Source organism: Gekko japonicus, unplaced genomic scaffold (genome assembly GCF_001447785.1).
Source record: "Gekko japonicus isolate JY-2015 unplaced genomic scaffold, Gekko_japonicus_V1.1 scaffold1356, whole genome shotgun sequence".
Classification (NCBI taxonomy): Eukaryota; Metazoa; Chordata; class Lepidosauria; order Squamata; family Gekkonidae; genus Gekko; species Gekko japonicus.
In genome coordinates this window covers 193,320-217,943 of record NW_015170320.1, presented here as the reverse complement: position 1 = coordinate 217,943, position 24,624 = coordinate 193,320, and positions in this window count along the sequence as shown.

Below are 24,624 nucleotides of genomic sequence, written 5' to 3'. Positions count from 1 at the left end.
AGGGTCCCTGGGGCCTAATCAGGGGAGGAAAGTTACGTTTAATAAAAATGCATGTGGGATTTCAGTGTAACAAACTTAACTTTTCTCTCCTTGTCAGACCCTAGGGCTCTGTAAACTACAGAAAGGATGAAGTATCCAACAGTGGCGCTGTTAGCCAGAACACACACACTTAAAATTGCCTCTCCCGTGTGCATGCCAAAAGCTGGAGAGAGACTTTATGGTGTGTGTGTGTCTGTGTGTGTGGTGTGTGTGTGAACACATGGAAACAGACCTTAGACGTGATCCCATCCTGACTCTGACTACCGGGCAACTCCTCTGAGATCGACCTCAAAGAATGAGTTGGTTCCAGTCTGTGGGTTAGAGGCCACAAACTGTGGAAACTTCTCGAGGGCCTGGATGGAATTCCAGCCATGTGTTTCTCTCTTTCCCCAAACCCTGCCCCACGCTTCATTCCAGCCTCTTTGCATGGGACATGGCTTCCTTCCTTCAGCCCACCATCTATCCTGACTGCAGGTCAAAATGGAAGTTTCTGCAGTCTGGAACTCTAAAGCCTACAAGCTTACTACAAGCAAGATGCATTATACAAATTAGTTTATGAAGATTTGATTTACACAACCCTGATTTCCAGTATACATCTGTAGTTGGATCGAGAAACTAATTTTTACACCAGCAGCATCAAGCAGTACTTGGGTTCAATGTTCCCTCTAAGCAGTGGAGTCTTGTGAGCAAAAATTCTGCTTTGTGAGCTACTGGCGTTAAAGCTGTGAGCAAGTGATTTGGCTGCTGCATAACTTAGTTTGCTCTGGAGCCATCCTTCCTGAGCTGAGACAGAAATGTGTGAGCTGGAGGTTAAAAAACTGTGAGCTAGCTCACACTAACTCAGCTTAGAGGGAACACTGCTTGGGTTCGGGGTGGGTGGGAGTTTGCACACGTTTCAGACAGGATTAGCATCATTTAGCTTCCAAACATAGATTAAAGAATACACATGTTCAAAAACTATGTAGTTTGCCATCTCTTCTCCAGAAACACAGAGGTTTCTGGAGAAGAGATGGCACACCCAGCTCATAATTGCACTGCCGTGCAATTTGTGGGGAACATGCAAGAGAGGGAGCTGGCATTGGTCCTTCAGCACACAAAACCCACTTCAGTGACTGACTTGCAGGTGTAAGGCCCAGGTATTCTCAGTCACTTATCCCAAAGCCATCTAGTAATAATAAAAATAAGAAGAGTTGATTTTTATACCCCACTTTTCTGCCCTAAGGAGTCTCAAAGCAGCTTACAGTCGCCTTCCCTTCTCCTCCCCACAACAGGCAGTGAGGTAGGTGGGGCTGAGAGAGTTCTGAGAGAACTATGACTGGCCCAAGATCACCCAGCAGGCTTCATGTGGAGGAGTGGAGAATCAAACCCAGATCTCCAGATTAGAGTCTGCCACTCTTCACCTATACACCACGTTGGTTCTCCCTTAGGACCCTTATAGGCATAATGGTTTGCGGGTGACTGGCACTCTGATTCAGAGTAGCAGTCACCCACATGCCACATGTTGACAATGCCAGCTGCTGTTAGTCTGTACCTGCCGCTGGGCACAATTCAGGTGGTGTAGTTCTCGTCTGCCATTTGTAGGAGCAGACAGGAGCCTTTCTTCTTGCCAGCAGACCTCCCCTCGAGTAAGGACCTGAATCCGCCCCAGAGGAAGGTTTCAGCAAGAAGGCTGCTGCCATTTTCAGGCCAATCAGTATGACACCGGAATCCAACAGGCAGCCTAGGGGCCTCCTCACCAGCGGATCCACTCATGAAGGAGCCTGCTGCTTCACTCAGCAATGTGAAACATATACGCAAAGGTTACTGTGCTGCTCTTTGTGGGGAACAAGCTGCACACTTGCTGAGAGTACCATAAGGACATTCTGAGAGCAGGACAGACAAGGGATATAATTTCCCCTTCTGTTCCTTGGAGGGAAACTGGATGGCATGATCACATCTCTCAGTTAGAATCTGATGGATGGGGTCCTAGAATGAAAGAAATCCTCAGCTCTATTCATGGCTCCTAAAGGTTAGGGGGACTCCTAGGATCCAGGCCCTGCTGTGTTGCTTGCTCCTGAGGAGTTTCTTGTTGTTCTTTGCCTCAGTTTCCCTTTAAAACAGTGCCCCTTTCCTTCTGTGTTTGTTTTTTTCTGACTTCTGATTCAGTGAGTGCTTTGAAATTCATTCACACCTGTGCCTGAAAAGCTCTGGAGGAAGCCAGGGAGACGGTCAATTCTTCCGTCTTTGGCTATTAAACAATATACCCAGTAGAAAAGGAAGATGCTGTCCCCTGCCGCCTGCTGGTGAAAGGTAAACAACTGGTGTCAGTGGCGCAATGAGCTGTTTGCTGAGATGGCCTCACCGTCTCTCGATTTGGAACTATTGTTCCCTGCCCTTGACTTCCTGTTACTGACCTCCTTGCTTTGTCTGAGCCCAATGCAGGGGTCTGCCCCTGCTTGGGTCTCCAGTGAAGGAAGGATTGCATGCATTTCCACCACCAAAAAGGAGCTGGAAAAGCCAGGTGCACCCTGAGACATCAGCAGGAGAATTCAGATCCCTGAACACCTGTGCGCTGCTCAACCATAGCAAGAGTACAAAGACTTGGTGTTTTGTTGTGGGATTGCAAAGATTGCACAAGGACCAATTTGTCACTAGCAGCTGCACTGCCCTCGCACTTCCCTTCCCCTGATTGTATTCGTCAGTTTCCCACTACTTGCTGCACAGCTGCATTTTGGCCCACAGCATCCTTCCAATTTTCCCCACGTCTTCTTGATCTCAAAAAACAAGGCTGTGCGTCAAGTAGTGGGAAACTGACGAATACAATGGGGGGGGAGGGAAAAACGAGGGCAGTGCAGCTGTTTGTGGGAAATTGGTCAAGGAATCCATTGACCAAGGGAATGAAAAGGTCTGCTTCAGATATATTGTCATCATTGGTCAGAAGATGACCAATAAATACATTTGAGGTCTGACCATGCCTTCAATATCCTCCCCCCAACAGATTTGCCTTGTTAATATTCCTGGAATCCTTCCATTCATGATCTGGCCTTCTGCCCTGTTTCACTGTCCTTTGACAGTTTTTCTCCACCTTGTATTTGTGCATTTGTTTGGGGATTTTTTTTCCTTTCATTTTGGCCATCACCAGACATTTGTATTGTTTTCAGCACCATTCTCCAGTTCATTAAGATAATTAATTCTGCATAGTAGGACTGTAGATCAGTGGTACAGCATCTGCTTTACATGCAGAAGGTGCAGATTTCGTCACTGGCACTGCCAGCTGGAAGGACCAAGTGATGCGATAAGACCTGACTCTGAGACCCTAGAGTCCAGTCAGAGTAGACAATACTGACCTTGATAGACCAATGGTATGACTTGGTATAAGGCAGCTTCATGTATTCAACAGTCTTTCCTATTTGGGGTCTTTCTCCTGGTTTGGTATGCTTCTCCCCATCCCTCCCCATACAATGGTAAATAGGAATCTGGATCATTGCCATGAATGAGAAAGACCACAGTTTTGCATGCTTTGGCCCAGCTCATGTGTGGAAGGCAGCATACCAAATTATGATTTGTGCTTGTGATCAACAGTTCTACTTGCCACGAGAGTAGATGAAGAAAACATACCTAGTCCTACACAGAATACTTTTGTGACTTATCCCTTAGCATCTGAGTTGGACTTTCTAAGAATTCTAACTAGAAGTGAATGACAGTAGACAGATAAGTTGCTAGCCATCCTGTGGACTTCATTCATTGGCATGAACAGAGTAAAAAATGAAAACGGAAATTCAGCTTAATAGGGTCTCAGCTAGACACAGATCAGTCAACCATTATGAAAAGCATATTGTCATGCTTTGAAACAATATTTTCTCTCTCCCTTGTCTTCTTCCTCTTATTCTAATAGGTTGACTGACACAGCTTTAGGCACACGATGGCCACCACAAATGTACAAGGCAGGCAGCAACAATGAGTGCTGGGACTTATGTGCCTTTAACCTGTATTCTTTTCCTGAGTGGAGAAATATATCCAGTGCTGAGCAGCTTTGGAGACAAGGTCCTCGACCATGTGGTCCAATAATATGACGTCACAGAGCATTTATACCATTTATATCTGTACTATGCCTCTTTGTCAAACCTCCCTCTTGAAAATGGTGTGTTTAGGGGGTGGAATAGCTTAGAGCATTTTTCCTTGAACAGTCAGATCTGCCAATGATGGATTATTGCATTAAAGATATGGGTGGTTGTGTCCCCTCCAAAAAGACATATAGAAGCCAGATTGGTTCCTCCTGAGTTCAAGCCTTAGTAAAAGTTATTTGCGCTCATCCTTTATTTGAAAACTAAACCTGACTTATATACTGCTTAAATAAAAGCAGGAACCAGAATTACTGTAAACATATTGAAGGTCAAAGAAGACGGGGGATGAGATGGTTAGACAGTGTCATCGATGCAACGAACATGAAGTTGAGCCAACTTCAGAGGACGGCGGAAGACCGGAAGGCCTGGCGAGAGTTCGTCCATGGGGTCGCGAAGAGTCGAACTCGACTGTGCGACTGAACAACAACAACAAATAAAAGCAGGAACCAGAATTACTGTAAACATGATTCAAACATGCAATCTCTAACACTTTGTTCAGAGGAAATTTGCTTTTTCTATGAGGATATGTGCGAAGATCCTGCTTTCAAAAGCAGAACATCCTGGTAAGCTCAGATACGTTTCTCGTCAACCACCAGTTATCATGTCTAACTTGGCAGTCCTAAAGTTCTGATACTGCTAACACTGGCTGTGCTACTCTCAAAGGGAGATACCTATCTACTCCCTGCAGCACAGTGCCCCCTAGTGCCCCCTTCTGTTCTGCGACGCCATCGGAGATGGACCACAAAATTGAAAGTTGAAATAAGGGAGCCCCAGTTGCCATCCCAAATGCTAAATGTAATAAGTGTGCAGCTGGTGTGGCATAAAAAAGCCTAAGAAGGGAAGATATTATGTGCTGCAAAATGAACATGGGGAAATGCAAGAATGAAATCTGACATCTTGAAAAAAACCTAATGCAATTTCTTCAAAATTGAATCTGGTCTTGGGAGAGAAAAGTGGATTTTGTGGCATGTGTAGCCACCTGCCACCACATCTAGAATGAACATTCAGAGTTTTCATCAGATTTCAGCAACGAGGTCTGGACATCATCTAAAGAGGGGCCTCCTGCAATTTTAATCTCCTTTGCAGATCCCTGCAGTCTCTCTCCTGCACCCATCTTTAGTGCTAGCAGCAGACAGACCAGCACAAGCAGCATGCAGCGTGGGATTCATGGGGATGCACATCAGAAAAGTGGCCGGTCGAGATACACACTGAAGGCTGTATCCAGCTGTACCTTCATGCATTGTTAAAATGCATACAAACAGATCCCTAGAAAATAACTAAAGAGACATGTTTTTGCAATGTTGGAAGGAGTGGCTTTGAACAAGAAACACACAAAATCTTGAGAAAGTTTGGGGAGTTTCAAAATGGGTCTCTTGACATTATATTAATGCCTTTTGAAGCAAGCTTCCAGCTTGTTAAGCCATGATAAAGACACTGAGAAGTCTGTCCTCCGCACCTCCTTTGCTGGTAGAACACATATCCTATTTTTGTGGGGGGCTCCCCCATTTAATAGAGAAGACCACACCCACAGAGTTCTTTGTCACACAGCACCCCCTAGTCCCGAGATGTGGCCCAGCATTTTCTGCAGGGCCAGTCGGCCTTTTCCCCACTCTCCTCCAGTACCAGACAAGGCCAACAATGATTGAAAGAGGAGAGTGCCCCCTACTGAGCTTCCCTGCTTGGCGCAGAGCCATCCCCATGCCCCCTCTCTCCGTTTCTATTTATACCAGCACCTGGGGAGGTTTCTAATCGGCTAGAAATCTGGTCTGCCTTCATTGTAATAACTTTAAACCAGGTTGCTTTTCTGTACCAATTACAGGTTAGTAAGGCTGGTTGCCACAGCAACAGCAGCTGTGAGCCCCCCCGAGGCGCCGCTCGATACCTTGATTCCTTTATAAAAGAGGAAAAAAGACAAAAAGGTGGGAAATATATATATATAACCCTCTGCCAAGACTTAAAGGGCCAGAGGCAGCTAAGGCGTGCTGGGCCTTGCTATCATGACAACCAAGACTGGGTAAGAGTGAAGCTAAACATGCTTCCTTCTGGATTGGAGGGACCTGACACCCCTTCCCAACACCTTAACTCCCCCAGAAGAGCAACCGGCAGGGTGAGTTCTGAGGATGGGACCACAGAGGGGTTCAGTATCTTTAGAAAGGATCAGAAAACACAGGGAGTTACCAGTTACTCTCTGCTAAATGTTCTGTTCCTTGGGTTGTGGGTTTTTTCAGTGGTCCACTATAACTGTGCTTTTAATATGTGCTTGATACACAGACATTAGCAGGGGGTAATATTTATCTCTATGAGTGGAAAAGCCAGGGCTATTTTTGGGCAGGAACGCACAGGAACAGAGTTCCGGCTGGCTTCAGAGTTGGCCATGCCCACCACCGCCAAAACCTCTGTGTGCGTGGCTACAGAGAGAAGGCCTGGAGAGCAACCCCCCGTTGACTTCGAGGCAGGCAGGCCAGGGGGCCCCTGGAAGGATCAGGGAGGCATTTAAATGCCTCCCCATGCCTTCCCGGGCCTGTCCAAGTGCCGGCTTGCCCGGGCTCTCCACAGCCTCGGGGTGCCCAGGCAAGCCAAGGGAATGCATTGGGGTGTGGCCTAATATGCTAATGAGTTTCTGATGTTGGGTGTGGCCTAGTATGCTAATGAGTTCCTGCTGGGCTTTTTCTACCAAAAAAGCCCTGGGAAAAGCTATACCCCATTTCTACACCGAAGCTGCTTTTCAAAGCAAAACAATAGGCCAAGTTGGGTTGTCCTTCTTTTGGTCATTTTATCAATCCTAGGGTCTCTTCACACAGAAGTCTGCCTGTGGCTTAAGGGGCCAACCTGCTGTGGTTGTTCTCCAAGCTGTCTCACATCCTCATTTCCCATTTTTGGTCTTTCCATGCTTTCTCTGTCATTTTGCTGTGCTTTCTCAAATCAGATAAAAGTTGGTTGAAGAAACAACAAGGAAACATGGGGAAATGACAAATGGTTAGGAAAGGCACAAATAGGTATATAAAATGACCTGCATGGTTAACGAACAAAGGCCCCGGTCACACGGCAAAGTTGCCATGGGAGAGGCACGGGAGTCCCACGGATTTTCTGGGTGCGATCTCACCCCAACATCTGGGAAGCGCAGTGCTCCCGTGGCGAACTGGTGGCTCCCCACCGAAGGTGCGGAGTTAAAAACTAGTCTACGAGGTACTAGTTTCCTGAAACCGCGGGCCAAGGGCGGGCGTCTGATTGCGTTCCCGGTGGACTTACGTGGCATCTGGTGCCCGCCTCTGTTCGTCTCCGCAGTTTGCGCAACAGCGCCCAACAGCGCATGCGCACAAAGAGATATTGCTAGTGCAATTGCGTGGCATGACTTCTGTGCCACGCAGCAGGATACCCGTCTGATTGGCATTTCCCCTGAACCACGGGACCTCGACCGGGATGTGTGCTCGGGCGGCCGCGCGTTAGTTTCCTCCGGGGCAATTAGCCACGCCTCCCCCTGCGATATCCGGCTCGTGTGACCGGGGCCAAAGTAATGGAAGCTGTAAAAGGCAAGAAGGAGTCCTTTAAGTTGTAGAAAGCTAGTCTCAGTGAGTTTGATAGAAGGGAACACAGGCTGTGACAAATAAAATGCAAGTCTGTGATCAGGCAGGCAAAAAGGGAATATGAGGAGCATACAGCAAAAAACATAAAGACCAACAATAAAACTTTCTTCAAATACATTAGAAGCAGGAAACCAGCCAGGGAGGCAGTGGGGCCCTTGGATGGCCAAGGGGTAAAAGGAGTACTGAAGGATGATAGGGAAATGGCTGAGAAGCTGAATGCATTTTCTGCCTCTGTCTTCCCTGTGGAAGATGAGAAGTGCTTGCCCACTCCAGAACCACTGATTTTGGGAGGGGTGTTGAAAGACCTGAGTCAGATTGAGGTGACAATCCTACGACTGATAGACAACTTAAAAACTAATAAGTCACCATGCCCAGATGACATACATCTGAGAGTTCTAAAAGAACTCAAATGTGAACTTGACAAATGACGAAGAACTCGTGGGCACTTAATGAAATTGCTGAGCAGTTGGGTTAGAACGGATAAAAGGAAATACTTCTTCACCCAAAGAGTGAATAACACATGGAATTCATTGCCACAGGAGGTGGTGGTGACTACAAGCATGGACAGCTTCAAGAGGGAATTAGATAAACATATGGAACAGATATCCATCAGCGGATAGTAGCCACAAGGTATAGATAGGAACTCTCAGTCTGGGGCAAGTGATGCACTGTATTCTTGGTGCTTGGGGGGGGGGTGCAACAGTGGGAGAGCTCCTAGTGTCCTGGCCCCACTGCTGGACGTCCTGATGGCACCTGGTATTTTTGGCCACTGTGTGACAGTGTGTTGGACTGGATGGGCCATTAGCATGATCCAACATTGGCTTCTCTTATGTTCTTATGAGACAGCTCTGAGGAAAAAAACACTGTTCAACATACAAATTGCTGGAAAACCTCTCTGAGAAAAGGCCACTCGTCCCTACCCTACTCATTGGGGTGACTTGTTTCTGAATGTGTTAAATTATTCCTGCTCAGAATTGCTGTTGATGTCCAGCGTGGAAGAAGACGAGAGATGTTTTCTGGCTAATAGGTAGCTTCACAGATGGTCCATAGTCTCTTCTCTTCCCTATAATATGATCAACATACCTGTCTAGAAGACAGACAGTTCACCTGTCTAGAAGGAAAAAAAAAATTAACAGATGTTAAAAATCTTGGTCCTTTCTTTTAAAACTCCTACCTTTTTTGCATCGATTCTTAAAAAAAAATAAAATGTATTTTTAATTTGTTTAGTTTTATGAAATGTCACATAAGTTGCCCTGAGCCCGTCTCGGCGGGGAGGGTGGGATATAAATTGAATGAATGAATGAATAAATAAAATCAATTCCTGAGGTATTACCTACTTTAAGGGGACAGTTGTTCTTCCCTTTCCCCCTCAATGCTTCTTGCCCCAACTGTGGGTAGTAGGCACAGCTGACCATAGTGGCCTGCCAGCAGAAAACCTGTTTCAATGAATGCCACATGGCAGCTGCCTTACACTGGCATTTGCTCAGTGGAAGGGGGGGGGGATTAGAGCAACTCAGCATTAGTTTCCCTAGCAGATGGCATATATAAAACCTATGAACTAATTGTGTGAGTGTGTGTGAGAGAGGAGGAGGAGGAGAAGAAGAAGAAGAAGAAGAGCAGCCCAAGGGCTGTGATTGCAGGAAGCAGCAATTGCAAAAACGGTGAGGAAACAGCATAACAGTACAGAACCAAAGATGTGTTGGTAAGCCTGGGAGCAGAGGATGGGAGGTGCATTGAGCTTGGAGGGGACTGAAGGTCAGGAGCATCTGCTTCTCTTTGTCCCCCAACTCATTTAACAGTGATTAATCTCCTGCTACCCAGTGCTTGCCATCAAGGAGATCTGGGGATGGGGGCACATCTGCTTCTGGCTGCAGCCAACCTGTTCCTTGGCAAGTGTTCCCATGACCTAGACCTTTGAATGTAGCGCTGGGGGTGGCAAGACCAAACTGGCCAGTGTCGGGCAGAGCCACATGCAGTATCCCACATACTCAAATGGAGCTAAGCAGAAAGAAATAACAAGATTTATATTAATGTGCCTCAGTCTAACCCTCTTGAATCTTATGTGCTTCAAAGTAGAGGTCGTGCAAAACAGATAAGAGCCAGGCTAATTCTTCAGTGACTTTATATATATAGGAAAAGAGTGTCTGCCAAATGGCTGTTGCCACTCACCTAGCATGGGACTAGACTTTCTGTTTGGAGCTTGATCCCCTCTGTTTGTTGTTGCCCCCAGCACCTCCTGATGCATATCAAAGGGCAGGAGTTCTATGTGTCAGGTGAGAGGCTTTGTATGAGTCTTCTAAGCAAGTATATTCTTCATCTATATATATAAAACAAAGTCCCCTCACCGTAAAATCAACACCCAGGCCAAACTGCTGGACCTAGAAACACCAAATTCAGGGAGAACACTCCTACCATGATGTATATGCTCACTAAGAACAGATGTTTAGAAATGTGACCCCTAAGTGGGTCAAGAGGGGTTAAATGTGGTCCCCCCATTGATTCCTATGTGGCTGCCAGGCTGCTGCCTCCTTGCACCCCCCACTCTCTGGTCAGCTGCAGAGCTCAGTGTTCTGAGGTAAAAAAAAACAGTTACAGGGTACTACAGAGAGCTAATGACAGTTGAGGAAATCAGGAGTGGCCAACTGCCTGTGAGGTGAAGCAAAGCAGCTCACTCAACCTCCCTATGGCTTCAAACATGCTCCTCCCTCCTACACCTGACAGGCAGTTGTCTGTCAGGTGCAGTTGCAGGGTGCTTAAAGCCATGAAGGAGCCCACTCCGGCAGTAAGAAGAAGAAGAGATTGGATTTATACCCCGCCCTTCACTTGGAGTCTCAGAGCGGCTTACAAACTCCTTTCCCCTCCCCTCCCCACAACAGACACCCTGTGAGGTGGGTGGGGTTGAGAGAACTCTGACACAAACTGCTCTTTCAGGAACAGCTGTGCCAGAGCTTGTGACTGACCCAAAGTCACATCAGCAGGTGCAAGTGGAGGAGTGGGGAATCAAACCCGGTTCTCCCAGATTAGAGTCCGCACACTTAACCACTACACCAAACTGGCTCTCTGCCTTAGTGCCTTTAAATATGATCCCCCCCAACACCAGACAGGCGGGTGTCTATCAGGTGAAGGAGCGGGATCAGGGTACTTTAATCCATCAGGGACATTGCCCCATCAGGATCAATTTAGCAGTGATGCTGGCCTAGCCTCCTTGATGCCTTTAAACATAATCCTCCCAACACCAGACTGGTGGGTGTCTGGTAGGTGTAAGAGCATGACCAGGGCACTTTAATCCATTAGGGACACCGCCCCAGCAGGATCACCTTAGCAGTGATGCTGGCCCAGTCTCTCTGATGGCTTCCAACACACTCCCCCCACCTCCTACACCTAACAGGCAGTTGTCTGTCATGTGCAGCAGTGGTTGCAGGGTGCTTAAAGCAACAAGGGAGCCAACCCCAGCAGTGTCAAGTGTAGGAGAGGAGGTGGGATGCTTACAGCCGCCAGGGAGGTTTCCTCAGCAAGATTGCCTTAGCCCTGCTGCTGGCCCAGCCTCCCTGATGCCTTTAAACATAATCTCCCCAACACCAGATAGGTGGGTGTCTGTCAGGTGTAGGAGCAGGACCAGGGCACTTTAATCCATCAGGGACACTGCCCCAGCAGGATCACCTTAGCAATGCTGCTGGCCCAGCCTCTCTGATGGCTTCCAACACACTCCCCCCACCTCCTACACCTAACAGATGGTTGTCTGTCAGGTGCAGCAGCAGTTGCAGGGTGCTTAAAGCCATGAGGGAGCCCACCCCAGTAGTCTACAGAGAGGTCCTTCAGTAGAGAGAAAAAAGTATGTACGTCTCACTTCATTTTTTACACTACAATCTTCTCCATTAGAATTCCTACAACAAATGTTACATTTCAAACTTTACATCATCAGTATTATAACTGGATTTACAGAAGTTAAATACCGTAGTGAAGCATGGGTATCAGGCTAGTATCTTATAAGCAGCCAAAAATAGTTTCTGCTGTCTTCTTGCAAGCCTCATTCTGAATCCTATTCCCCTCTGAATCCTCCTACCTTTTTTATATTTCAATGTGGATTCAGGCCTGGCTATGGATGGAGACAGCTTTGGTTGCACTAGTGGATGATCACTATCTATAGCTAGATAAAGCTGGATGTGTTTGTATTGCTATTACTAGATCTATTAGCAGCTTTTGACACTGCGGGCCATGCCATCTATATACTATTTCTCAAGTGTGGCTGCCATTTGCAGATATCTAAATCCACAGATCGGGGCCACACTTACTCAAAACAGATTTTTCTACAAACTTCTAGGTTTGTAGAAACATCTAAAATGTTAAAAAATACATTGGGGGTTTAAATTTTCCCCAAATTAATACCATTTACCACATTTACTGTTGAGTGGGGGTAGGGGCAGAAAGAGAGAGAAAGTCATGGGGTAGGAGGCAAAAAGAGAGCATGATGAGGTGGGGAGGCAGAAAGAGAGAGAAAGAGAGTGATGGGGTAGGAGGCAGAAAGAGTGATAAAAATACAGTATTTGTTTAGAGGGCAGAAAGAGGAAGAAAGTGATGGGGTAGCAAGCAGAAAGAGAGAGTGATGGGGTAGGAGGCAGAGAGAGTGACAGGCATGGGGGAGAGAGTAACAGAAGGGGTGGCAGGATGTAGGAGGAGTGAGAGGCAGAGTAATAGGGGGAGAGGGGAGGAAATGAATGTGTAAGACATGCTCCCTCCCTGCAAGTTTCTTGCAGGTTCCAATTTGTATTATTATATCCTCTGGAAAAGAAGGTGGGAATTGTAGGTGTAATATTCCTGTGGTTTTGGTCTCATCTGTCTGGTAGGATGCAAAGAGCTTCCAGAGATGCAGATGCCTGCCTCATGACTTACTCTTACCTATGTTATTTACTATCTACAATAGGTCATCAAATGAGTTTTGGTATTGGGTTTAATTAATATAATGATCTAGTCTAGCTCTGTACTTCTTTAGCTAAGCCCCCAAATATGCCTGTCTCTGCCCTGAACCAGTGCTTGGATGCTGTAATGAAGCAGATGGAGGATGACAACCTGAAGTTGCATCTGGACAAGAATAAGATGATACTGTTAAATGAAACTGATGTGTAAGAGGGGACTGATTGGCCTATTTCAGATAAGATTAAGTTAACACTGTCTGAACAGGTAAAGAGTCTTGGGGTGTTTTTAGACTCATTAGTTTTTGAGAAAATTGTCAGGGGTTGCACAAAGTGCCTTTTGCAATTACACCTAACAAAAAGCCTGCCTTCCCTTTTAGATTCAACTTATGCAGATTCGTGCTATTGTGACCTCAAGGTTAGACTACTCCAATGTCTATTATGTGGGTCAGCTCTTGAACACAATACAGAAGCTCTGGTTGCTACAAAATGTGGCAGCCCAGGGTATAAGCTGGAGTGATCGCATGAGTCATGACACCAGAACAGGAACAATTTCATTGGTTATCAGTTTGCTTTTGGGACCAATTCCAGGTGCTGATAGTACCTCTCACATCCTCTGCGACATATCTGTAGGCTACCACTCCTGGTATAAACCCATGTGTCTTCTGCTGAAAGCCTCCTGTTGGTTGCCTCTTCTGTCTATCTTGCTTATTTGGCTTTTACAAGGGGCCAGACCTTCCCTTGTACTGCTGCGGCTCTGTAGAATGCCGTGCTTGAAGCTGTCTGTCAGGCTTCTAATTTTGTCCTTCAGTGATATTTAAGACCTTACTTTTTCTAAGGGCTTTGTGCTGATTGTATGCTACATAGTTTTGGCTCTGGTTGTTGTAAAATTAGGTTTTTATGTGACTCTTGTGATGATTGTTATTTCTGCTGCGTATTGGCATTGTGTTGTAAATCACCCTGGGTCTTGTTGAGGAAGGATGACATGCGATGTTTAAAAAAAATTAATATATCTGCTGTTTTTCAGAATGCTACAGTTCCCATGACCTCCTTAGTATGCTCTACAGGCACTATGTAATCAATCAATCAATCAGTCAATCAATAATAAGATACTGGCTTGTCTTCTGCTTCTGGCTTTGTGCCGGAATACAAAAGTGGATGCCTTGGAAGGTTCTTTGCAGTCACATTCAACCATAAAAAGAAATAGCAGTGAAAGTAAAATCAGCCTGAATGACATAATTGTGGGTATACTCTTTTCCTGCACCAAAGGAAACCTTCCCTCCCCCCCTGGGTCTGTGAGGAAAATTTTTATCAAAAATTCCCAACCGTCTGTGCACTTGCTCTTCCAACATTGGTACAGCTAGAAAGAGGGGGGTGGGGAGTGAGTCAGTATAGGCAATGCTTGGGGTTAAAAAACCCAGGTGCATGGTACCTTCTTTCTAGGCCCTGATCAGGGTGGGGGTGGGGGGCATGCTGCTACCTGAAGGAGAGTGTGCACCCTTTACCTTTCTCCTCTGCCTCAGAAAACTCCCTCTGCTTCAAAGTCTTTGACAAACTCAGTGGTTTTCAAACTTTCTGTCTTCCTTGGCTGCACATGGCAGAGAATTCTAGGTCAGACATGTTCTATGGTGCATGCTCAAATCACTGGCCCAGCTTATTCGGCCTCACTGTAGCTCTTTTGGACTGAACTGCCATCTGTCAGGGAAGCTTGCCCACTATCACTGATATTCTCAGTGAGAAATCTGTGCTGGAAACTCAACAAGTTTCCAAGGAACTCCAAGATTTCCTAAAATATGGCTGAATACTATTGGACTAATTTATATTCTGGACAGACTGCTTGTCACCTGAGGTTGAGAAAGACTGGTGTAATGGTTACAGTGTTAGATTATGACTGGGGAGATGTGGGTTCAAAACCCCATTTTATTGAGATCACTGGGTGACTTTGGTTGAGTCTCTCTCCCTCTTTCAGCCGGATGGTTGTGAGGATAATGTGGAGGGGCAGAATTGTGTGCACCATACTCAGCTCCTTGTAGGAAGTGTACGCTAGACATTTTACAGGTTTTTTTTTTTTTTTTTAAACCTATTCAATTTTTAACATTCTGCAAAGGTCTTCTCTCCTGGACATAATTGTGAAAGGGAGGGCCAAGAGGTAGGTTTGAAGTGGACATTGTGAGCCAGGGAGATGCAGTTGATGTAAAGTGGCATTGCTCACTTTGAGATTATGGGTTTGTCCATATAATTATTTGTGAATCAGTTCTCTGAGTGGTTGACTTTAGATGGAAAACATAGCAAACATCTGCAGGGGAAAAAAATCTTAAAGATAACCCATTTGTTATGAGTGTGGCATGATACAGGCTCAGGGAGAGAAAAAGAACTCGCCAACAACAACAGTGTTGTTGTCATGTGAATCAGCTCCAGTGCAGGAACAATCCAAACCATGACTGAACTGGATGGTTCAATAAAAGCATACTCAATAAAAGCATACTCAAAACACTCTGGGGCTGTTTTGGGTTGCAGAAATGGCACAGGGAGTAAGGCTTAAGACCCTTCTCTGTGCATGCCATAGCCTTGATCTAATTGGGCTCCTGCACACCCAATAATTGAGTTCTCACCTCAGATGTCTAGACCTATGTCTGTTGACAGTCCATGTGTCTTCTATGCAGATAGGCTTACCAGGTCTCCTGCTATGGTAGGAGTTCTCCCACTGAACACCCACTTTCCCTGCAGCCTCTTGACTTGGCAGTGTAGAAAAAATGTGGAGTAATCTTTGCACTGATGGTGCAATGTCACTTCTGGTAAAAGCCCCGAAGTGGTGTCATTACATTGGCATGGCACTCTAGGATTCCTCCAAAACTCTTTGTTAAAACCATTGGAGCAACATCATTTCCCCTCTCCCTGCTCCCTCCCTCTCTCACTGATTTTAAGCCACACAGCCAGTGGCTGACAACCATACAACATGGACTTTTGTATCATGTGAACTAAAGTCTTTGGGCGATTTCTCACTAGAGCTGCCTCGCAGCACAGCGCCGTTTGCCCCAACACAAACATGTCAATTTCACACCCGAAGCTGCGGGGCTGCATTTGACTTGGGGCTTCGCCCGATTTCCTCCGCAGTTTCATGATCCTCAAAAACCAGGATCACGAAACTGCGGAGGAAATTGGGCGAAGCCCCAAGTCAAAATGCAGCCCCGCAGCTTCGGGTGTGAAATTGACATGTTTGTGTCGGGGCAAACAGCGCTGTGCTACGAGGCAGCTCTAGTGAGAAATCGCCCTTTGAGTTCCTCCTAATTTATGGATAGTTCTGGTTGTTAAAAATATTGGTCTGCCATTTTTCTAAATCATCTTGTCCCCTGTGGGTGTCCATTTCCCTCCTGCCATTGTTTGATTTCATAGTCTGAGGATCATGTCTGGAATGCCCAAATTAAAAGGCCGTTGATCTTGTTGTGACAAAAACTCTAAGAAGTCAGTTGGCTGTGTCCAATGGAAGATACAACAGGTGGGAAAAACAGTGCCTCTGGGAAAGCTTAGCAAATAATTTTGGAAAGAAAAGAAAGAAAAATCACTGAGCTGGTTGGTCTTCTGTTTGGGTACTGAAGACTTTCCTTCTGGTGTCTATCTACTGTACCACATTGGAAAGCCCATTAACATGCATATGGAAAAAGACAGAAAATATAAAAATGGCCTCCTTGTATCTATAGTGTTGGTTCATATCATATGTCCATCAGGCAAAACTTTCAAAGAATTTCAAAGGAAATAAACTGTTATCTCCCTATAGATTTTAATTTAGCAAGGATATAACAGGTTAAAGATTTATTAAAAGTATTAATAGCATAGTATGAGTTAATTTATTTTTCTTTACAATTGTAAACCTCTGAAGAAATCTAGAAATGCTAGCTTCTTTCTTCCATTTTCCTTGCCAAACTTGTCTATGAAGTTGGTGGAGAATGGGGTCTTTACAAGGCCCTGTTACCTGTGCAATACTTCCTGATGGATGTTTAATATTAACATTGCCAAATTCACCTACAATGTGGTATGTGGATCAGAAAGCTGTTGCACTCCTTGGTTTTCCATTATAGCAAAGCATATCCTTGATCACTCACACATTACATACTTTTCAAAATTGCTTTCTCAGGAAAAAATACTCAAATCCCATGAAGAGTCAAGCTCTTTCTATAAGGATTGGCTTTCTGAATCAAACCAAGATGTTTCTAGTCTTCAGAGGAGACCAGCCAGATGCTCCCAGGAAGTTCCACAAGCAAGTCATAACAGATAGTATCCTTTCCCACAAGCACCATATAATCAGAGGTAAACTTCCTCTGAACATGGAAGTTCAACTAGTTCTCATAACTGCTAGCTGCTGAAATATATTTGTTTATTTGGAAGGTTTCTACACTGCCTCTTCAGATTCTTTTTTGATATACACACCCTCAGTTATTTATTGTGACTAAACTTTTAAAAAACCCATCTAAGATAGTGGGCATCATATCTTGTTCCAATGAATTCCATAGATCAATTATGCACTGGTTGAAGAATGCTCATCTGTCAGTCCTGAATCTAGTGCCAATCAATACTATTGGGTGCCTTGTTGAAAATGGGTGGCAAGGGGGTCAATTTGGTTGAGCAGGTATAAAATAGGTCAATTGGTCTAAAACATCCTCCTGTCACACCTCTGTATGACAACTGTATTTCAACTGATGCAGCATGAAAACAGTTTTATAAGTGGGTATTTCTCCAACAACTTCTACAGTGAAGACTGACACAAATAATTCACTTAGCTCCTTTGCAATTTCCTTCATCTTCCCTCAATACTCCTCTTACACTTTTATCATCCAGTGGCCCTACTGCTTCTCCAGCTGATTTCCTGCTTCTGATGTATTTAAAGACATTTTATTGGTCCCTGCCACACGAAAACTGGGCAAAGTGCGGCTTTTAAAAGCCGCACCAAAATAGAGACGCCGCGGGGATATCCCATGGATCCACTGAGCCGCGGCGCCGTTGCTCCCCGGCACAATCAGATGCCGGGGAGGAAGCGACAGTCAGGAGGGGGAGGCTGCCGAACTGCGCATGTCTGAGTATGCGCAGTTCGGCCAGGAGCCGGGGATGAGCCGGTGGAAGGACATGCCGGCGATCCCACGGCCGGCCTTGATGCACCCTTTCCTGAAGAACCACCTAGGTATGTGGTTTATTATTGATGCGGGGTTTTGGGTGGAAGGGCCGGATCGGGAACGGGCACGCCACGCTTCCCAGATGTTGCTGTGGGATCGCGCCCGTTTGCTGCACCCCCAATCCGTCCCTCTCCCGGCCCAAAACCTCTCGTGTGACTGGGGCCATTGTTGGTTTCTACATCTTTAGCAATTTACTTCTTCTTGGCTTGGCTTACTGTAAATGTACATTTGATTTTCCAGAGGCCCCCCCCTTTCAGGCAAGACTTCTCTTTAAAGAAGTCTTGTTGCCTTTTAAAAACCAGCTTAATTCTGCTGTTTAACCACAGTGGCATCATTTTGGTCTTCAAGAAATGCCACACAGCCCACACAGTGTTCAAGGCACACAAAATTGGACTTGGAGGAGCTAGAGGAAGCTTACACCCAAAATTCCATTCCCCCCTCCTTCCCACCCCAATCTTACTCCTATGGAGATCTATGGGATTAGAAACCAGACCACCATGGTAGAACATGCATCCTGCAGCTGGGCATGAAGGAATGAAAGGAATGCGGAGTCCTACCTGGATTACACATCTCAGGCTGCCATAAGAATAGCTACAAGCCAAACTTCATAGTTACTGAATGATGTCAAAAGTGCCACCAGTAAGGATGATAGCTGCATCCATGCCATGTTGCCCTTTCCATAGTGTGAACAGAAAGCAAGACACCTGGCATTTCCATTGATGGTCATTAGAGCTGGCATCTGTTGCATAATATATATCTGCAGGTATAATGTCCAGTTCCTCAAGATGCATTGCCTGATGGTGCTGTTGTAAGAGTGCAGAGAGGCCCATAGTGCTCCCTCCCACCGCCCGTAACTTCATGATTTGTTCCCTCCTTCCCCCAGTGCCACCTATCCCAGTGACAGCTCTGGGTTGGTAAATTCCTGGAGCTTTTGGGGGTGGAGCCTAGGGAGGGTGGGGTTTGGGGAGGGGAGATACTTCAGCAGGGTATAATGCCACAAATAATAGCTTCCAAGCAGCTATTTTCTCCAGGGGAACTGACCTATGTTGGATGGAGACCAGCTGTATTTCTGGGAGATCTACTCTGCAAAATCCTACTCTGCAAAAAGACACAACATTGGGGGAAAGATGACAGGAGATGAAAAGTCTCTGGTTCGAGATGGCTCTTCTCAAAGTGATGAAGGAGTAGCTGTTACTTTTCTACAAGGAAAAGGATTAGAATTGTCCACTGAGACTGTGGCTAATGATATGGACTGCCTGGCAAGGTCTCGAGGCAGCAAGAGGAAAGTTGAATACTTTCCCCAAATCTCAGTACTCCTCGAGGACGGTTATTAGCTCCTCCCAAGCTAGGCAAACTCTAGCCCCATGCTGAGTTCCACTGATGCTTTTTGCATCGGTGGTCCAGGAAAGTCATCACCCCTTGGCTCCACCGCACGTACGGATCATGTGCAGCTAGCCAGGGATTCCCCAACACCATAGGGAACTGAGCAGTGGGATGCACAATGAAAGAGCTTCTTCCCAGTGTCCTGACACCCCTACTGGCAAAGCTACAGTCTGATGCTGGCACGAAGTCATAGTGGTGCCATCCATCTGTGTGAAGACCACCGGGTCTTCCAATTTCACCACCCCTGCCCTCAACCTCATCACAAAGGTAGGACTGATTAGATCTCTGGAACAACCCAAATCTAATAACATTCGCCCATGCAACTGCGTGCCCGCCTTGGGGTTGAGGAGGATAACAGTAAGGTAAAACAAAGAGGTACCATCTCTCACCGATTCTCGCACCGGGGCATCTGGGACCTGCTGTTAGGTGCTCTTTGCAGCAGATCCTGGTCGTTTCCTGCCGGCTGCATCTCTTCTCCTTCACTGGATGACATAGGTGGAGTTGAGGTGAACTCCGCCACTTTCAGGGCCCGAGAATGGGTAGCCTTCTTTGCTGGGGCTTTTCCTTTCTTGCTTCTCAGTGGAGGAGAATCCCGTCGTTCCGGTCGGAAGTCCCGTGCAACTCCTCTCATCCAGTGATCCATCTCCGATTCTTCCGACCAGGGGCATTCGGAGGCAAAGTGGCCCGATCTACCACATCATAGGCACAGCCCTCGCGATCATCAGGTTTGGTGTAGCCACGGCCTTGGGTTCCTCTGCCAGCAGTCGCTCCACGGCTGGTGGATGCCCCTCTGCTCTGGACCCTTTGATGATATAACTTCACCAGGTTGTCTCAGTTCTCAGCTTCACAAGCCACTTGAATCCAACCCGCCAGAGTGAAGGGATTGGCCTGAGACAATGCTTTCTCCAGTAGGAACTGGTTGAGGCCCACTCGATAGAACTCGATGAGAACTTCTTCGGGCCATCCCTGGAGTTTGGCCGATGTAGCTTTGAATTCATCCGAGTATTCTTGCACCGACCGATTCTCTTGGCAGATGCCTCGCAGGCGAGTGCGCGCCTTCTCTAGCTGAAGAGGGTCTTCGAACTGGTGCCGAAGGGTTTGCATGAAAGCATCCACATCTTTCAGCTCTGGAGCCCCAATGTTATAGAGTCCCACAAACCAGTCGGCCGCCCTCTCTCGCAAGCAAGATCCAACAAAATCCACTTGCTGCTTATCCGAATCAAACGTGTGGCCCCACTCTCGCAACAGCTTTCTTACTTGGATGGCAAAGAAAGCCAGCTTGGCGGGGTCCCCATCAAATGTGGCTTTGAGGGCATCCTTGGGTCGTTTGGGGCGGTGAGGACGTGGGCGGTAACTCACCACTTCTTCTTCTTCCTCTTCTTCCCCCCCCTCTTCCTCCTCCGAGGTCAACACAGGGGGTTTCTCCATCAACTCTTTGACCACCTTCGGCAAATTGGTGATCAGAAATTGTAATCCTTCTTTTAGCTCCCGCATTTCGGAGCGAACAAGGCTTGGCCACGATCGCCTGGGTAGTTGTCTTCCCACTCCTCGGGCAAACGGCCCAACTCTGGCTCATCCTGGAACATGCAGGAGTGGCGGTGCTGGCCCAGCTCAGCTCATGATCGGGCACTTTGGAGCCCCGGAGTGCCACTAAACCAGGGGGGGTTCTTCCCACTGGTCTGTTGGGTGGAACCCCACCTGTCGCTTGGGCTTTGCTCCCGGCGCCTTCCGAGGTTGTTCCTTGGTATCCATGGGCACCACTTTCTTGCCACCAATGGCACCTTCATCCCCGTTCCCCATCCCTCAGAACTGAGAGGGGAGGGATATAGGGCAGAAGGGAAATGACAGAGATTACTGTCAATCTGTAAGACTCTGCCGTAACTCTCAGACGCGATAAGTCCGTTTATGGATTTTATTAGCAATCAGGAAAGTTGCAGGTGAATCAAAGGCTTTGACAGTAATGGCAGATAATACAAGTTTAGCTCTTATGAGAACTTTGGTGCAGCCTACTGTCAGCTATGCTGCCATGGGGGTTGGGAAGATCTGTTGACTACTAATTGCCGCTGCATTCTTTCTGTGCTTCTTTGCTGCTGGAATGCTTATCTCTAAGTTGTGCAGGTGGTGTGATGTCTAGCTTCAGTGGAACTGTGGGAGAGACGTTGGTTCCCAGCTTCAGTGCTAACGGCCTGAGCTCCTTCTCCCGCACACGGGAGTATGGCTAATTGCCAGGGCAGTGGGAGGGGTACATACGAATACCCTATATCCTATTGTCCCCGATGGGCAGCCGCCATTCTTAAGAGTTCCTATCGTAATGCATCTATAGCTCTTCAATAAAGTATTACCTTTCCTGAGAAGTGTGTACTACGTTGTTGGCTGTGGGTTCTGACACCTACATTCATACGTCATGGTTACATGTGATAGAGACAGGTTAATAAAGTACAATTAATGCTGTGAGAATGTTTATCAAACAGACTTCCTGCCTAGCCAAAAAACATCATGAGAAGCGAACCATCTCTTGGCCATTGTGGAGGAGAATGCCATTAAAGTGTACCAAGCAGACTATCTACAATAGACACCCAAGCCTGTTTCAACTACTCCCCATCCTGGGAATGTCAGAGGAGGACTTTACAGTATAGTTGATTCATAGCTAGCAGCCGTTATAATCATCTTGGGAACAAGAAGCCAGTGTGAGAATACAAAGATAAAGCATTTGGGATAATATGGAAGCAAGCAGGGCATTAAGCTATGTACATCAGAACACCAGTGAGTATCCAGACTGACCCCAAACAATCATAGGTCCGATTCTGACAGTGAGTGGGCATCAGTGTGGCAAATGGGGTTCAATGTGGCCAAGTGCAAAGTGATGCACATTAGAGCCAAAAATCCTAACTATAAATACACGTTGATGGGGTCCAAACTGACCAAGAGAGAGAATGAAAATGTCATGATTGCAATAAAAAAGGCCAACACATGCTGGGGATTATTAGGAAGGAAATTGAAAGCAAATCAGCCAGTATCATAATGCCCCTGTATAAATCAATGGTGCGACCTCATTTGGAGTACTGTGTACAGTTCTGGTCACCATACCTCAAAAAGGATATTATAGCATTGGAAAAAGTGCAGAAAAGGGCAACTCAAATGATAAAAGAGTTGGAACACTTTCCCTATGAAGAAAGGTTAAAGCGCTTGGGGCTCTTTAGCTTGGAGAAACAACAGCTGAGGGGTGACATGATTGAGACATGATTATGCATGGGATAGAGCAGGTAGAGAAAGAGGTACTTGTCTCCCTTTCTCACAATACTCAATGAAATTGCTGAGCAGTCGGGTGAGAACGGATAAAAGGAAGTACTTCTTCACCCAGAGAGTGATTAAGACATGGAATTCACTGCCACAGGAGGTGGTGGCGGCTACAAGCATGGTGTCGGGAACTTTAGGCAGGTAATCCACACACCCAGGTTTCTTCAGAAGATAAGTGTTTATTATGGTAACGCAGAACTAAATTACATGTATACAGCCTGTGTTAAGAATTACCTGTAATAAGATGGCTACTAACTTATAGAATATTCAAACAGCCCCCCCCACCTGTGAAGCCAATGAACTTTTCTCACACACGCGGGCTCTGCCAGCAAGGAAGCAATTTTGTGCCTAAAGCAGTTACAGTTCCCAGGCCTGGGGAATTACAGAAAAGCATCTTCAAAGCCAATGTGCAGATAGGGGAGTGCTAGACAGAGAAGCGCTGAGAATGGGAGGGAGATAATATCCCCCGTCACATTCCAACACCATGAGAGGGCTACCTGACATTCTGCCCCTCCAAAGACCGCTCCCCCAGCTTGTCCGGAAAATGGCGATGGAAACGCTCGATAAGGCGAGGAGCGGAAACATGGTCTGCTGACACCCACTCTCTGTGTTGTGGACCGAGATCCACCCATTCAACCAAACAGCACAGTTTATTGTGCCTAAGCTTAGAGTTCAAAATATCAGCAACTTCATGATGTTTTACGCCTCCAATGATAATGGGGGGTGGGCATGTATTTTGCAGTCGCCAAGCATTAGTCCCTGGGTCACAACAGAGAAGGCTGAAATGGAAAACAGCATGTAAGTGCCTTAAGTTTTTAGGCAAGTTCACCTCCACAGCAACGTCATTGATCTTGTGGAGGACCTTAAAAGGTCCAATAACTTCCACCCCAATTTACGGCTGGGCCATAGGTTCCTGATGTTTTGGGTGGAAATGTACACAGAATCGCCAGGCTGCACATCCCATGCCTTAGACCGTTTCTTATCGTCCTGGGACTTATAGGCTAGTTTAGCCGAGTCCAATGTCTTGCAAAGGAGGGGCCACTCATCTTTTAAACACTGACACCATTCGCCCACCTCCCCAGCCGGGAGAGGCCCCTCCGACAGAAACGGGATGGGAGGTGCCTCATAACCATACACAGCCATGAATGGGGAAACACCACTCGAGTGATAAGCATTGTTGTAACAAAATTCAGCCAAAGGGAGGAGACCCTCCCAATCGTCTTGCTGGTAGTTTGTGAAACAGCGGAGGTACTGTTCCAAGGTTTGATTAACCCTTTCCGTCTGACTGTCAGTTTTGGGGTGATAGGTGCTACTGAGGCCTCTTTCAACCCCCATGAGGGACATGAGCTCCCCACAGAACTTAGAGACAAATTGGGACCCCCGGTCAGAGATAATCTTCCAGGGCAGCATATGCAGGTGGAAGACATGCTGAATAAATGCCTTGGCCAAGATGCGGGCCGTAGGAAGGGCTTTAAATGGCACAAAATGTGCTTGTTTGGAAAACAAATCCACCACCACCCAAATGACAGTTTTTCCCTTGCTGGGCGGCAAGTCAGTAATAAAATCCATAGAAAGGACCTCCCAGGGTCATCCAGGGGTAGGCAGAGGTTGTAGAAACCCTGGAGGTTTACCCAGCTGAGCTTTGCACATAATGCAGGCTTGGCATGATTGAACAAAAAGCGATAAGTCTTTTCTCATTCCAGGCCAGCAAAATTGTCGTTGGAGGAGATGAAGGGATTTGACAAACCCCAAATGGCAGGCCAGTTTGTTGCCATGAACAACAGACATAATTTCCCCCTGCAGTGTCAGGGGAACAAATAATTTGGAACCCTTGTACCAACATCCGTTTGGGTGCTCCACCGCCTCCCCCTCCTTGCTCAGTTCCAGATGGTCCGCCTCAAAGAGGGCAGAAGTAAATTTCCCCTTCCATCCAGACGTAGAGGCAGAGTCAGGAGGGGCCGAGGCTTGGCTGCATGTCACGACAACCCCTCCCAACTGTGTAGGTGTGAACATGGAGTCAAGCACCCCCTCCCACTTGCTGTCATGTTGCGGGAGGCGGGACAAAGCATCGGCCAGAGAGTTGGAAGACCCGGGAAAATGGTGCAGAGGGAATTGGAATTTGGAGAAGAAATCAGCCCCGCGC